The following is a 15,094-nucleotide window of genomic DNA, read 5'->3' on the forward strand; positions in this document are numbered from 1 at the left end:
TAGAAAGGAAGGGAGGAGCTAGCGATAAAATGGCATATTACCAAGATGTCAGTTCAGTTTAAAGACTCAGAATTTGAAGACAACTTGAATTGGTTCCGAGAGGGAAAGAGGAAGAAAAAAATAATTCAGCAAAACTACTGACATATATAAAGAAGAAATAGAAGGACTAACATTACAGCCTCATATAAGAGATTAAATTCATTAATAACAGCAACAAATTAAAATTAAAGTAATTCCACATTCATCACCTGTCTGTTCTATATCACTTCAGAGGAAAGTAAATAACATAATTGCAAATTTCACCATCATCTACTTTTTTATCATTATTAATATATTTGAAAAGGATACACAGTCATACTACAAAATACAAAGCTAAGCTACCATTCACAATACTTAGGAAGAAACTCTCCATGTGGATAGATGGCTAATATAGAATGTCTTCCAAGTGCCTATCTGGAATATGTTAACAACTATCAACTCAGAAGGGGTACTGGTCTATTTGAACCACACATCTGCTCTTGGGAAGGAGTCCCAACATTCCCATGTTCCTACAGCCAAACAAAAGTTAAAAGTCACTTTCAACATATAAGACAGCCAAGTTCTTATCACCCCACCAAAAAACCACACCAAACATACTTTTCAAGTAACCATATATACACTGAAGTACACTGCTGTAGAGGAAAAAAACGTGGATAAGATCTGAAGATTAGAAGCAAACAGAAGGTACAAAAAATTTCCAAGACACTAATGCTGACAAGCATATCACAAATAAATCTCCAAGCCCCATTTCTAAGTCATCTTAACTCCGCCTTAATTATTATAAAGACTACCTGTTATTTCAACATTACAAGTACGGTAATGAATTAAAAAATCTATTTATTAAAAATTTAAGATTTTACATCACTCTAATCAGCTTGCAAATTTCAGTTGGAATATTATTTGAGTTTATCAACCAAGCAACTGAAAACCTAGTTAATCTTTTTTAACTGTTGGGCTCCCATGAAAGCAAGATGACATCTATCTTGATAAAACCTCAGTATCCTTCAGAAGTCTCAGCATCTGTTTTTGCTATTTAGGCAGCACTCTCAAAGAGCTACTTTTAGTGTAACAACATGTAGTAACATAAAAGAAAGGAGGAAAAGCATGTTTACCAAGCTGCTGGATTTCTCTGAACAATTCTGAATGAAGTGACATCCTTCTGCTTAGACTACTGACACTTTTTGCACATACAGTCGTCCATGTTAGTAAACTCTTACAAACACCAAGACTACCCAACGTCCAAAACACGAAGTTTAACTAAGAACCACCAAGATTAGCTAGCTTGCTTTAACCAACCTATTTTTCTATTTTCTAGGCAAATCCAAGTTTCCCTTTAATACCTTCCATTTGAAAAAGGGAATGAGATTTTTCCAAATCTGAACTCCACGTGGTATCTTCCACAAATCTCATCTTCCCATCTCTCAAACAGTAATATGTTGAAAAGAAAGCTAAAAGTGAATTCAGAAACTTCCAAAACAAGTAATCGAACCTTAAAAAGAAAAAAACCAAAAGTCCAAAACCATCTCTGAATACATGTTCCCAAGCAAGCTTGCAGCTTAAGAGCATGGAAATGTTCAGACAACTGGATAAAGCACTGAGCAACCTGGTCTGAACTCATAGCTTACTCTGCTTTGAGCAGTTGGATTACATGATCTCCTGATGTCTTTTCCAACCTGAACTATCCTATAATGCTATGAACTTACTACACTACTACACTACTTTCGCCTATCCATGCAAACTGAATTTCTTACTGTTTTGACTGCTCTCAATCTGCTCATTGAGTACTTCAAGCAACTGTTAGCCCATCATAATCACATAGATATCAACTCAATGAAGTTAGCATGAGCACAACATGTAAAATTGGTTACTTTAAAAAGAAAACTGGCAGTATCAGGTTGAAGTTAAAGTCACACACACCAGCTTGAAGTAATAATAGGGAAGGATGGTAAGTTTACTTTTCCAAAGCACCATCTAGGCTGATGTCTTCTTGCACAAAATTTTAAAAGTGAAAACAAAACAAAAACATATCTCCAAATTGAGACTTGTTACAGAGATTTTACAAACTCACTAGACTGTGCAGGCGTTAGCATGAAAAGCAAACCTCTACAATAAACTGGGACTATTTGAATTTGCCTTATTTTGTAATGTGACCAATCAATCATTGCATAGAAGATGCATGCTCAAGAGCTGCTGAATCTTTCACAGAATCGCACTCAAATTCAGAAGCAGAAGTCTCACAGAAAGTTATCATTCTACATAAAAGCAGGCAACTTCAGAGGACAGACCAGAATCTGAACATTTACAACGTCATTTTCAGAATCTAATAGCCCCATTTTCACAGTTGAACACTACAAACCTTGGGCTTCCATCAAACGTCTATGGCAATTAACAGACAACAGAAATATCACACCTTAATTTAGTTTGTAGAAAGCCAAAGCCAAGCAAGGCAAATCTGTAGGACACAAAGGTTCATTAGTTCTTCTACACAGAGTTACCTGCTTAAATAGTAACCTACTACAGCAATTAATCTCAAATAAACTGTAAGAACTGTATAAAACTCAGACTCTCAACCCACTGACTGAACAGTGACATTTGATAAAAACTTAAAAGTTTCTCACTCTTTACCTAGCCAACAAGTAAACATAGAGCCAAAACATGATCCTTCTCTCTCAAAACCATGTTGCTGAAATAGGAGGAAGTTACTCCAGCTCCTTGGTTCTGTAATCACCAAACACTTCTCAACTACAGATACTTCTTTTTAAAAAAAAAAAAACTAACAACAAACACACCAACCTGAGACTCACTTGTTTTTACAGGAAATGTAAAATGCAAAAAAAGTGGCCCCTCAGCAGGTTACATAGATTCATAGGATAATGTAGATTGGAAGTAACCTCCAAACTGCTTTAATCCAAACTTGCACTCGAAGTAGGCCCGCTTAAATTGAGTTGCTGTGGGCCTATTCCGCTGCATCCAGAAAGCCTTCAAGAATGGAGATTCCACAGCCTCTCCAGGCAACCTGTTCCAGGGTCTGACCACCCTCACTGGCAAAAAGTGCTCCTACTGTCTCATAGGAATGTCCTGTGTTGCAAGTTGGGTGCAATGCCTCTCATCCTACAAGTGTGCACCTCCAAGAATAGTGCAGCACCATCTTCTTGATTTCCAAAGGTATGTTGAAAATAGCAGTAATATATTCCCTTATTCTTAGCATCATTTTGTTTAGGATCTTTGTAAACACAGCATAAAACCCAGCAATACCAGAATCTCAGTTAATAGCTGAAGAGCCGCTTTTAACCCGAGTTGTTAGTACTTTATACTGGGAATTATTTTTGAGTTAGAAGAAAACAAATCAGCACTGTACTGCTTTCGAGAAATAAGAAACCTTCTAAAGTTTGAGAAACCTGAATCATGTCTAAAAAAGAATTAAGAGGTCCTGTTTAAAAAAAATTAAAACAAAGAGAACCCTGAAAAGTCTGGGTTAGACCAATCTTTCTCTTAGAAAGACGAACAAAGCTTACTTTCCTAAAATCTGCCGCTTATGAATCCTGAAATGGATGGGAGACATAATAGAAGAGCTATCCAACTCAATTTCGAAGAGATTGTTTTCTTAACAGCTATAAAGTGATGAATTATTCAGAAACAACATACCAACAATGGAGAGAGAAGAGGCAGTCTCCTTAAGTGCTGGAACATGAAGCCCCAAAGAAACACACAAAATGTTCCAAACATCCAGCTAATACACGAAAATGATCACTTGCACAAAGATTAGTATTTCTTCATTTTGGTTCCAACTGACATTATTTTATACCATACTGTTGACATGGTGTCAGCCTCTCACTGTCTGGTAAGTCTTACATCACACCAGGAGGAAGTGAGTGAAGACAATTACAAAGACATCTGGACTATACTCCCAATTAAAAACCATGCAAACAAACAAAATGCCACACACACAGTCAGGAGAGGTTGGCAAGGGATATGCACATGTCAGATAGTCATCTGGTTTTGTTCATGCTATACTTCATCCACTAAGACAGCGTTCTATTAAAGATGCTCAAGCAAAAAGGTAAGCAGTATATTACAAATCTTTGTACTAAAACTGTGTCACCAATAAGACAAGCCTGAATGTCTCTGTGCAAGCTTTCACCTTTCAGAGAGATTTCAGCGCTGAAAACTATTATTCATGCGAGCTTACAGAGAGGATCAGCAGAGGGGCTCCTTAGAAGTATGGCCTTATCATTTATATATACACTAGTCAGGAATATTTTCGCCTACATGAGGCATACCTCTTAAAACAGCATTTCTTTTCAGAGTCTGCCATCCAGAGACCTGAAAAGACAGAAAAATAGTCTGAAAGTTAACATCCAAAATTCCTCAAAATCCAGCTGCCACAAAGAAATGCTTAGCTCACTAAATTCACCTAAAAGTATCTAAGTATCTATATTAATTTAAGATAACAGCTGGGCGGGGGCACTTCTGAGTAAGAAAAAGAAAGGGGGAAAAGACTGTCAGAATTAGATCCTCGGGAAAAAAAAAGGAAAAAAAAAAGATGTAATACAGTCCCCTATGAAAGGACACACGTAGGGAAGGAAAATTATTCAAAAATCCAAGTAGTCCTGTCACCATGTGATGACAAAATGAAAAGAAATTAATTATCTTCACAAATGACTGGGAAAATAACCAAATAAATAAGCAGAAACTTGAACCACAACCTCTGGACTATATAGTGATCAGTCTGTAAGAAAAGAAAATATTTTGGATTGAAGATCCACAGCCAGATGAGTATTATTCTCAGTTTTCAAGCTGTATTTGCAAGTAATCTGCTCTTTGCATCTCAAGTTTCCAAAAATATTTTCAAGGAAATAATTCATATTTCCAGAATCCCTAGATATTTTCCAGAATAAAATTATACTGGGTGGAAAAAAAAGAAAAGGACCTTTGCATCACCGTTAGCAAGACAATAATCTCACATGAATAGACAGAATTGTCTATTGAATAGACAAAATTGTCGTCTTCTTGACAGAAGACGACAATTTTTCTTATTAAGTTGATTCACACAGGAAATACTCAGACGTTACAGAGACAGGTAAAGAGTACTACCACTTCTGTCTTCCTGCTCCAGAAGATCAAAGGCATAGCCTGTAGTTCCTGATTTTACTGCTATATTGTTAAGGGAATTATAAATACAATGACACAACAAGATATTAATGATAGCACTAGGCAAGAACTTCAGTACAATAATAACAAATAAAAATCTCTTAGCAATTCCACTGTGAACTTCTTTGCATTCAGAGAAAAAATTACTATTAACTGAAAGCAATGCAGAATTGCATGCGATGGTCTTCTGTTGGAATCCATAAAAAAGGTCCTCACTGAGGATGAAAAGCCCCTCATATAGACAGGAAAAGAAACTCTGGAAGGCATTTGCCACAAAAAAGATCTATTTCTGCAGCAATGTGCGGAGAACAGAGCAGTCAATGACACTGCTTCTGAAGAAACCGAGTCAGAGGCTTATCACCATTCCAAGAGCACATTACAACATAAACTTCTGAGTAACAGTCTTTCAAAAGGAATTGTCATGCATCTTCCCTCACTGCTACTGGAAGAGGGCAAGGTAACACTTTGGTTCAGCTGGAAGAAGAAAGTGGCACTCAACTTGTGAGGAAAAAGCCAACAACCAAGTCAGTCCTAAATCCCCACCATATTCTTCATGTTCTGGTTACAGGAAGATAGTGATGCACCATAAAAGCTAAAGACAGGGAAATTCCGTTCATTTTTGTATCTAGACGGTTGTTGGAGACCAGGCAAGTGGATCGCTCTACTGATTCTGCACACTAACAAGTCAGAAGCGAGTACTAATATTCCAAAACGGATTTTCTTTAAAGGACTGTTCAACTGCTATGACTGCTCTTGATAACTTGACAGATTACCAAACTCTAGTTCGCATTTGTATCACCTAGCTTTATAAAGCAAAACAGGAAGTTACTTTTACCAGGTACAAATCCAGAACTGAAGGATATACAAACCATTACAACTTTGCTCTGTTTTAAAAGGATAAGCACATATATTTTTCTTTTGCTGAAATCCAGCGTAATAATGTTACTTCATCAAAAAGCAGAAGTATAGTGCTCACAGTGGAGAGAGTCTGAGGAAAAACGTTGTATGTAGCAGATGCTAGTAATTTTGCTGAATAATTACTGAAAGTTACTACAGTCATACAGCACTGAAAGCTGAATGACAACAGTAATAGAAGCAGCAGCAGGTATACCTCAATTTACAAAGGATAGTGTCATTAAAGTGAAAATCACAGCTCTAAGAAAAAAATATTACAACGATGGAACTTTGTTCAGACCCAAAACTTAGTGTGAGAAAGAAAATTTTCAAATCTGATGCTTATGATTGACTGACTTATGCCAGGCATAAGCCTCGCACAATTTTGTTAGTAAGTGCATGCAGATGAAACCCAGTAAACAAACCTAAGTCTACAATGAGCTGAATTAAACTGTAGAAAAAAAGACAGTGCTTGCTATGGCAACCAGTTTAATTATTCTCGAAGATGTCCAATAAATATTGATTACTTAACTATTTAAATATTAATTTAAATATTAATATTAAATTCTTAAATACCACTAAATATTTTCAATTTTAACAGCTGTTTCCATCTAATTCCACAATCTACATTAGCTGAACAGGCCTGCAAACACCTATTTCCATCAAGATAGGATCCAAAAAAGGCTCCTGACATTGTGAACATAACCATGAAACTAGAGAACTAATGCCTGGTTAAAAAAGAAGTCTAATTCACACTTTCAGCACAATGCAACTGAAGGCAGTGTGATGTGGTCGTGAGTTCAGAGATTACGAAGAAATACAAACACAGAATTTGTGCCTCCTCAAGTAGCTGGATTAAAACAAAAAAATACTCTGTTACTGTAATTAATTGCAATAGAAAGATGTAAGTTATTAATGGCTGAACAGACAAACCTCTGTTGCATAAGGAAATTTATTTAGCAGTAACTTAATAAAATAATATCACGCTGACCTGCAACAGATCAAAAGAATTAGGGCTAAGTGAAACAAATTAAAAAAACCCACCAGCTTAATATAAAGTACCTTGCACTTCTGCAAATCTTTCCATCACAGGGCAAGATATTTATGAGTCAGAAATTTATTTCAAGAGAACTGGAGAAGTAGTCATAGTCCTACATTCGTTGCTAACAAGGTGAATACAGCCTACACAGTACTCTAGAGAATGATGAGGATATTACCTCAGGTAAACAACTTAAGATGCAGGACACCTTTTTTAAGAGATGGAAGGATTAAGAAAACAGAGTATTTGTGGTTGCTTTGGCTTCAGATATCCAAGTTGTTTACTTCAACTGTTGTCAGGTTTATGTTGTTGAATTTTTACTTCCAAACTTAATATATCAGCCACTTAAAAAAAGAGAACAGTAACTTCAAACATCAAGCAGTGAGAAGGTGGTGCTAGGTTTAGCAAAATGCAATAACAGAAGAAAATTTTTCTTCCAAATTGAGTTTTAAAATATTGTAAACTTCAACAAGATTCTTTATGTTGTGTTTGCAAAGCACTATTTAATAAAAGAAACTACTAGAAACAAACCTTTTTCTTGAGCAGAAAGAAATATGGTTAAAGATTTAAATTTGCTTTAGCAAGCCAAGTTATGATTAACAGGCCATGTGCAGCCTTTTATGACTTATTTCATCCGCGTAATTATATGTGAAGGCAGCAAATGTATCCCTGTACTCTTTTTAGTATCATGCCACCAATTTCTCACATCTCAGTGGAACACCTCACAAGTCGTTTTTCCCATTTCTGGGAATGTATTACCACCACCAGATGGCACCAGTGCCCTACCTTCAATAAAGCAGGTCTACAACTTAGTAACACAGAAAAAGAAGGACACACACACACACCGCCCCGCCCAAACAGAAAAACAAATGAAAAACAACATTTCCACGTTTGTTGTCTCTGTTTTCTTAAAACAAAGATCTACTAACACAAACACAGGATGTCGTTAATTTGAATCAGTACATAGTATTTTGACATTATTGTGAAACCAGCACTACCCCCAGAATACAGAGAGCAGCATGCTTGCTGATGCATTTGTTCAGGGGGTTTTCTTGTTATTTTAAGTTTACCTTCTGTTGAGTGGAATAGTGTCTTTCAGTTCTGTGCCCATTTCATGGGTGTGCTGAGCAATTTGCAGAGATCAAATCACATCACATACAAACTAACTGATAGGTCAGGTTTCTCCAGTTCCAGTGGAAATTAAGGTATTAATTTTTTATCATCTCAGAAAAAATAGAGATGGCCTTCAAGAATAGTACACTACTTTTTTCACTTTTCTGAGTATTTGCCTTACTATTACATCGCTAAAACACTACTAAAAACTGATATGCAATTGGTCGCAAAGAAGGATTTTAAATCATCTGATATTATTTACAGAAATCAGTGCCGTACTCGACTACAATATTGTTGCAAGGAAAGCCACTTGCCTTCCAGCCTACTTATAGTAATCGTTCTTTTCCTCTAAAAAGATTCAAGAATGATGATTGATTTCTCCACTGGTGAATACTGTGGAGACGGAAGGCAGAGCACCAAAGGAGACAAGGCAAAATCAGGCTGCACCTGGCTGCCCAAAAGAGGCGATGCTGCAGCAGCTCCATGCCCCCAGATACAATGTGTAGTGAGGCTGAGCACATATTCCCAGTAGGTACACACACACAGAGAGCACACCTATACAACACATATACACCAAAGCCAGTGACAATAGATCAACCAAGACAGACACACACAAGCACGCACATGAACATGAACACAAATGGCACCAACAGCTTCACCCTGCTCCCATCTCTGGCTAAGCAGAATGGAAGTCCACTACTGAGAATATATACACATACATGCAAGATGGATCCCCCCAGCAGCTGAACTCAGATCCTCAGTCTGCCCAGTAGCTGTCCCTTGAATCTCAGTCTCCACAATTGCTGTCACCTGCACATACATGCCTTTAAGGCCACTGCCCCACTCCAGTTACTGGTACAGACTGACTGGGATCTGGTTGCTGGTATGCACACACACACGCATGCACACAAAGAGCTCGCTGTGACTTTCCTCCTCCCCCAGCTGTTCCCTCCTCCACCCCCCGCCATGCTCTCACACCCTCAGAGACACACAGGCATACATACCCACGCAGATGGCTGAGGCTCCACTGGCCTCCCAGTAGCCAAACCCCTGTGGTCTTGCCCCTACAGACACACATTCACCAGCAGTCTCACTCTTAGAGATTCCCAGATCTTACGGTGTCCCTGGCAACCAGCCGGACTCACCTGGTCACCCCAACAGCCAGCTCCTCGTCTGGTCTCCCCCTGAGAGAGGCACACACCCCCGGCCACTTCACCTGCATGCAGGCTAGCCTGGCTTGCTCTCCAGCGCTCACTCACTTACTGTAATTGCTGGCACTATGGACACATGGGCTTCTGATCCCTGGTTCCACCCCCGTGTCTGGCACTTGGTTTCACTCACTCCGGTCCCTCCAGCCGCTGGCACTCAAGGCACACAGTCCCTCTGGCCTGCAGTCCCACTCCCGCTGTGGTGCCCAGACCCTCACTTGCTCCAGTTCCTGGCACCATGGACGCACGGGCCCCAGTGACCTGAGGTCCCATTCCTATTGCTGGCACTTAAGTCCACTCATGCCAGTCTCTCCAGCTGCTGGCACCCTGGGCCCTACGACTCATGGTCTGACTTGCGATTGCTGGCACTCAGGCCCCCACAGAGACACCTGCACACAGAACAGAGTGCCCCTCACCCAGGAAGGAGTTAGAAAGGAATTTAAGAAGAAGGTAAGACTGCACTGATCAGACACAGGGCATGGCCAGACACATGTACTGTCCAGCCAACTATTTACACATGCCTGGCCTTCTAAATCCCCCTGCCCCTCTGATTTCCTGTGTTTGTTCCTCCCTTCCTCCCTTCCCCTGCCTTTGGTTCCTCCCCAAAACATCCCGTAAGTCCTCTGCAATCCCAAAATGCTCTTCCCCTACACCCTGCACCATGTTACCCATGCCTCTGGCAGTAACACTCCACTCCCCAGTCCAAAAGGCGCTCCAGCGTTGCCTCATGTCACAGGTGTTATGTCTGGACAAGGGAGCTGATGGCTCTCCAGGGACAGCCCTGGTTAGGTTACACACCTGACGGGGTGTGCCCTCCTCTGAGTCCTTAATTTGGGCTCCCTGCCTGCCATTGTGCCCCTGCCATCTCTGGTCTTGTGGAGATGGGCCTTTGACAAGATGATGGCTTTTGTGATGCGACTGGAAGTAGTTAGGCAGGGTACGATTATCCCACCTCCCCTGCCATTGTCTCTTTGTGCTCCTTTGTGGGTGTGCAGATGAGCTTTACCATGTAACCTAACAAATCTCTCTAAACATGTTCTCAGAAGCACGTTCCAACGAAATTAGAGAGAGATGGTTTTGACAGATGGACTGTTAGATGGGTAAGGAATTGCCTGGATGGCCACGTCCAAAGAGTTACAGTCAATGGCTCAATGTCCAAGTGGAAACCAGTAATGGGTGGTGCCTCTCAAAGGTCCGTATTGCAATACTATTTGATATCTTCATCACTGACATAGTGGGATTGAGTGCACTCTCAGCAAGTTTGTGGATGACACAAAGATGAGTGGTGTAGTTGATACACTTGAAGGAAGGGATGTCACCCAGAGGGACCTTGACAGGCTTGAGGAGTGGGCCACTGTGAACCCCAAGAAGTTCAACAAGGCCAAGTACAAGGTCCTGCATCTGGGTCGGGGCAAGCCCTGGTAACGATACAGGCTGGGGGATGAAGGGATTGAGAGCAGCCCTGCAGAGAAGGAGTTGGTGATAATGGTGAGCAAAAAACTGGACATGAGCCAGCAATATGCGCTTGCAGCCCAGAAAGCCAATTGTATCCTGGGCTGCTTAAAAAGAAGCGTGGCCATCAGATCAAGGGAGGTGATTCTCCCCCTCTACTCTGCTCTCATGACACCCCACCTGGAGTACTGTGTATGTTCACAAAGTACAGTTCTGTATCCCCCAGTACAAGAAAGACATGGACTTGTTAGAGCAGGTTCGGAGGAGGGCCACAAAAATTATCAGAGGGATGGAACACCTCTCCTATGAGGAAGGGCTGAGAGAGTTGGGATTGTTTAGCCTGGGGAGACCTTATTATGGCCTTTCAATACTTAAAGGGGGCATATGAGAAAGATGAAGAGAGACTTGTTAACCAGGGCCTGCAGCAACAGGACACAGGGCAATGGTTTTAAATTGAAAGAGGGTAGGTTTAGGTTGGATATAAGGAAGAAATTTTTTATGATGAGGGTGGTGAGACACTGGAACAGGTTGCTCAGAGAAGTTGTGGATGCCCCATCCTGGGAAGTGTTCAAGGTCAGGGGCTTTGAGCAACCAGATTTAGTGAAATATGTCCCTACCCATGGCAGGGGGATTGGACTAGATGATCTTTGAAGGTCCCTTCCAACCCAAAACATTTTACAGTTCTATGATTCTCAGCGAAGTAAAGGTAAGCTGTTCTTCAGCCCTGGAAAAGGGAAATACTTAAAGAGAGGGTGCAGAACAGAGGATGGATCCTCACCAAGAGCAGTTCCTCTTCCAAGAAGTTATTTCTCAGCTGGTCAACGAGCAAGTATTATTTTTTCTGTACAAGACCTATCAAAATAAGGCATTCCACTGTGTGCTCAGAAATAGTCATCCCTTTTTAGTCTCTCACAGTAACGCTTGTGGAGCATACGAATGACAAACCAGAGCAAACTGCTGACAATCAGATACATACTTCAGCTACAGTTCAGAAGAGAAACACATGCATGACCAAGTATTGTAACTTTACTTTCGTGTGCTCAGGTCTAAGACAGTGCAGATGATCTCTTAAGGAAATCCACTGGAAAATCTGCTAAATGAACATTTTGTCAAGTCCCCTTAACATTTACAATTTATCCCAATTAAAAAACACAATAGTCATCAAGCCTGGAAGTCATCATATATATTTTTTAAATCCAGTTAAAGCTAGATCAAAGACTATTTCCCTCCTCTTCCAAATTCAGAATAGTCTACCAAATCCACTTAAGCGTAGGGTGAATCTCCAAAGACACTCAGCCATGATACCTTTCACTCTGTGTATTGGAAACTGGAAACATGTAGGAAGAATATAGCCTCTCAAAGCTCATGTTATCTTAAAATATGACATTTAGAATAAAGAGCCTTAATTTACTATCACATCTAAAATACTAGCTGCCTTTACCACTAGAAAAATGGCTTTAACCACCTAACCATTCCAATTACACAGCACAGAGTGCACATAATTACCCAGATAAGCCACTACCCCACGTTTCTTGAAGGACTTGCCTGCCTGCCACAACTAAGTGTAGGTTAACAGCCTGACTCTTATAACCAACACAACATTCTCCATTATTTGAGTTTCTAGTCAATTACAACCCAATCTCAGTTCCTTCATAATCGCTATTACAAAACACAGGTTTAAGTTAATTTCACTAAAGAGAAAAACTAGGATATTACAAGGCCTATATAAAAGTTGTATTATCAGAGTATACTTACCTTTCATGAAGGGATTAGAAAGTCACCACGCCTTCCTAGAGCAAGCAAACGTCAATACCTATTTCATTTTTACACATTCCAATACTTTGGGGGCTTGTTTTAGGGGGGAGAGGAGGCGGTGGAGGTGGGAGTGCTGAGACATTTCACTGTTCCCTAATGAATCAGAAGCTTTCTTTAGAAGGTATAACTTTATAAGCCGCAGGCAAGTTATTGATTTCTTCCCAGTATCTTGAATTATCGAAGGTTTGTGTCAGAGGTACTGCCTCCTGGCATCAAGAACACTTTGCCTACAAAAGACATTCACAAAGCCAGAGTCACACAACTAAGCGAAAGGGAAGGTGAAAAGAGAAGGATAACTGGAACAGTACCTAAAGCTCTAGACTGCTATCACATTTTTCTCTCTGAAATATTCCCCAAGTCTAAGTCTATTCATTTTAAGCACTGTTTTGAAGAACTAGCAAAAAAACACAACAACAAAAAAACCACCTTATTTTGTGGACAACAAGTAAAAGCCCCTTCAAGACAGACATCTAAAAATTTTTAATTAATACAAGAATATTACTATCCCCACAAGAATACCGGAGAAAATTTAAAAAAAAAAACAAAGCTCATGATCCCAGTTTTAAACTGACTATGTCAGCTAGTAAGTAAAAGGGTTGGTTTGGGTTTTTTTTTTAATCCCTTGTCTTGGTGCCATAACTAGACAAATGAGTGAGATGTTTTTTCTCTCCCTCCCTGCAACCACTCGGCAACCAAAATAAGTTCTGCCTGAATACTTCTGTAGTAAAATTGCCTGTACATAGTAAGTATAACTTGATCTTCAATATTACTCCCCAAGAGACTCCTTCAGTGATGGGTTTTACACTAGTCAGATTTTTAAGTCAGAAATTCTTACTATTCACTAGTCATTGCACATTACTCTTAAGTTTTTAACAATTTATTCATGATCAAAAGTCAAAGAGTAGCAAGTGACTAGACAAGCCAAGCAAAGTATGAATAATGTGATCTTTAGCCAACTTATTTGAAATGAAGTCTGTCATATTATTTTAGAGAATTCAGATCATGATTAATGGTAACGTCAGCATCAGGTAGTAAAAAACAAAGAGGAGACTCTAATATCACATCACTTTCATGAAAACAGCCTCTGAAAATGACCATGTACTACACATTTCTTTGATCTATTATGCTCAAGAGTACTTTGGTCTTTTTTGAGGAGACTTGACTAACAGGTTAAAGAGAAACTACTTGAGGTGTAGTCACACCATTACTAACAGTTGCACTAGGGTGGCTTCAGAAATGCCCACCCCAAAGCAAAACACATTCACTTTCACACAAGTCTCATTCATTTCAATGCAAAGTAAAAGACACCACTGTTAATAAATAAGATGTAAAAGGTGACACAAATGTTTGAGATAAAGTAGAAGTAATAATCAGGATATAGTAGCATTAAATCTACCCATTTAACCTTTATTCACCCCACATACTTTCATTTTATGGTACAATGAGAGACTGATCTATCTGATACTTTTCCATAAAACACCTGTTTCTGTCTACACAAAATGAATTACGTCCTGCAGTAAGTTGTCAAAACAGCAAAGATGACTGTTCAAAATTTCTGTCTTGCATGTTATTAGTAAAAGACATAATGAGAGAAAAAAGGACGTCAGTAAGGCAGGAGAAATAGCAATGCAGTTGAAGACAACTGAGTGACTCAAACCCAAGTCCTACGCTCCTTCACACAAATTTTGGTAACTTATTTTCCGTCATTTCACTTTGCAGAGAGGAATGAGGAACATCAAACACCACCCTCCTCCCAGCTGTTACAGGAATTAACGTTCTTAGAAAATTCACAAAATATAAGTACCATCAAAATGTTAAATATATTTAAAAAAAACACAGAGCCATTCGATCTCAGTTTGGCACCTAATCATAAAAAGCTCAAAGTTACATGTTTAATACCAGGGCTGGATACTAAGACATTTTAATATAAGGTTTTATTTAAATATTTTCTCTTATATATTGCTTAGATTTGGAGTCTATTAAAACGGACTTTTAAGTCCTGAACAGTCAAAAAAATACTCCCTGCTTGCTAAATTTTAGCTAAAAATGGTCACACCTCTGATCTCTCAAAGCGTCTGCAGCCGAAGAGATGCACAAATACCCAAATTATGGAAGTTAATTCTTTTCTTTAACTTTTCACCTGACAACAGATGCTTATAAAGCACTAAATTAAGGAAGACACTTTGAAAATCAAATAAATAATTAACTGTTATTCCTTTAATAAAATCAACTAAATACAATAAACACCAGTTTGTCAGTAAAAAGGGAAAAGACTAGAGTTGTAATACGCAGTATTTTACTGTACTTTAAAAATTCATCTACACCTTTGTCTACCAGTTACCGTAATAGAACACTGCAAAGAAGATGGACATCATCCCTGCAT

General features: G+C 39.3%; 1 protein-coding gene across 8 annotated transcripts in view; it reads right to left on the minus strand.

Annotated features, from left to right (window-relative positions):
* PCGF3 (polycomb group ring finger 3) overlaps positions 1 to 15,094 on the minus strand; it is a 63,556-nt gene that overhangs the window by 24,102 nt on the left and 24,360 nt on the right. For 3 of the 8 annotated variants that reach the window (XM_075138220.1, XM_075138221.1, XM_075138219.1), the window contains 2 exons: positions 12,652 to 12,938; positions 4,320 to 4,362 (listed from right to left, as the gene is read on the minus strand). The exons of 2 other annotated variants lie outside the window; for them this stretch is intronic. The gene's annotated coding sequence lies outside the window, so the exon portion shown is untranslated. Of the gene's footprint in view, positions 1 to 2,449; positions 2,492 to 4,319; positions 4,363 to 12,651; positions 12,939 to 15,094 lie in introns of all 8 variants that reach the window. 3 more of the 8 variants (XM_075138222.1, XM_075138218.1, XM_075138223.1) reach the window with 3 other exon arrangements.

The sequence above is a fragment of the Calonectris borealis genome, chromosome Z (assembly GCF_964195595.1).
Source record: "Calonectris borealis chromosome Z, bCalBor7.hap1.2, whole genome shotgun sequence".
Classification (NCBI taxonomy): Eukaryota; Metazoa; Chordata; class Aves; order Procellariiformes; family Procellariidae; genus Calonectris; species Calonectris borealis.